This window comes from Poecilia latipinna, unplaced genomic scaffold (genome assembly GCF_001443285.1).
Source record: "Poecilia latipinna isolate Pla-1442-1.1 unplaced genomic scaffold, P_latipinna-1.0 Scaffold3816, whole genome shotgun sequence".
NCBI lineage: Eukaryota > Metazoa > Chordata > Actinopteri > Cyprinodontiformes > Poeciliidae > Poecilia > Poecilia latipinna.
In genome coordinates this window covers 40,036-42,042 of record NW_015116432.1, presented here as the reverse complement: position 1 = coordinate 42,042, position 2,007 = coordinate 40,036, and the positions used below count along the sequence as shown (strand labels likewise).

Genomic DNA, 2,007 nt, shown 5'->3' with positions numbered 1-2,007 from the left:
GATTAAAATCAAATCTGGTATGAAAAAAAACCTTGTAAGTCATATCATCCAGCCTTATTCAGTATATTAAATTATATGACTAACTACATATTGCTTAATATTCACATTTCTTTGCTGGTATTACCTAAAAGTGTTGCATTTTAACATCTCACTTTAATTCCTGATCTACATGTAAATACTTGATATAACATAAACACAGAGAAAGGGGAAAAAAAGGTTTGTGAAATGTAGAGTATTACAAATGAGATTCAATTTTATTGTAGGTACAAACAGGATAGCAAAATGAACAGTGAATATATAATATACTTCCTAGCAGCTAATCAGAGATCAGACTTGTTCGCCTTTACTGGTGATGAAAACTCGTCACTCTGGAGGAAAGGAAGATCGGCTCAGCCCCGTCCAGGATGACTGCAGTGTCAGGGTAGCCAACAAAGTCTGCAGGAAGATTTTTGCATATCTGGTGCTCCAGTTTCAAGATCATAGTTTAACCAAGTACTGTAAAAAAAAAAAGTTAGTCCACGTTGTGATGATCCGTGGACTGATGGACGCCATCAGCTGGTCCAGGTTCTTGGATCCAATGGAAAGGTAATCGGCACTGTGATCATGGCTCAGAAACACGAGGTGTTGCGATGCAAACCTGAAAAATTAAAAAAACAAAAAACTAATAAAGTCCATATTTAGCTGCACAACGTAATCAAAACTAATAAATCCTCAGCTCTTTTTGAGAGTTTTGCTTGAAAATAAATTGACAATATCTCAGGAAATGTTTAAGTGAAATAGTTCTGGTATCACAAAGAAACTGCAAAAACTGTTTCAGAGGTGTAACAACACTGAAGTTACTGAGTAAGAGTGAACTAAAATACTACTTAGTAAATGCATGTTAAAATCTGAATACTCTTTTGAAAGTGTGCAGCTGAAATTAATTTAAACTACTAGCAGGCAAAGCACAGTGTTCACCTGATATCTGTACCAACAGTAATACAAAAAATGATGCATATAAGGCATTAGTTTATAAAATCGAGGCAAACCTAAATATATTATTTTAAAAACAAAAAGCAGCGGGAGGATGTAACTTCATAACCTCATTTTCTAAGCAGAATCTCAGAGGAAAAAAGGAGAAATTACGTAACAGATTAAAGCAGCCAAGTGGAAAAATTCACTCTAACGTGGATTATAATTATGAAACAGCAAAGGTAGATGTCATTTTCAGGATTCGGGAAATTTGTACCATTTGTTCTTTGGTTTTTCATGTGGATCGGTGCCACTTAAACGGCTGTAAAGCGAAGGTTTTGGACCTTAATCTGACCGACTACCTGTGTGGTTTGGATCGGGCTGAAGCGTTGCTGCTCTTGGCTGTTCTTAAATTACCTGCTCGGTATCGGAGGGGCTCGTCGCTCCGACTGCATGTTAAATGTATTTTGTATAATTGTCATATAAACAAAAGCTAAGGAGTTGCCTAAAAATAATTTCATACTCCGTATAACACAAACGCATCAACACACGTATTGACTTACCTTGTGCCGAATCGCTGCCTCTGTTCTCAGCCTGTTCCCAGCAGTGGATTTCCTCCGGCATTATTTTCCTCCAACAAATTATTCCAGTGAACGAACCGCGTTCAGCTCCTTTTAACCTCCATCTTCCCATTTCTGACGCTGGATCTTCAATATCCTCAAGCTTTGAAATAGCAGGCAGCTACAAATCATGTGTTAGCTGTAGTGGCTAAGTTTTGGCTACAGTCTGCTGTCGCCTTGATATCAGCAGGAAAATGAAAAAACTAAGCACCAGATGGTACCGACTAATTACTGGACACAACGGCACACCACAAAACTCGATTGTTGTACCAGTAGCTCACAGATATTTTAAGTTTTGCGTCTTTTTCATGGTACAGATCTTGCAGCTTTGGCCAAAAACAATAGGAGCAAGCAGGACCCGGAACCAATCTATGTGGCATAAATTCAAACGGAAATACGTCACCACCTCTCGAGGCATATGCCCATAGACATAATA

At 38.1% G+C, this 2,007-nt stretch overlaps 1 long non-coding RNA gene across 1 annotated transcript; it reads right to left on the bottom strand.

Moving 5' to 3' along the window:
• Positions 1 to 228: 228 nt before the first annotated feature.
• Positions 229 to 1,984, bottom strand: LOC106941706 (uncharacterized). The gene is made up of 2 exons (XR_001423441.1): positions 1,515 to 1,984; positions 229 to 637 (listed from the first exon to the last, which is right to left on the bottom strand). It is a non-coding gene; the product is annotated as an uncharacterized LOC106941706 (long non-coding RNA).
• Positions 1,985 to 2,007: the final 23 nt, after the last annotated feature.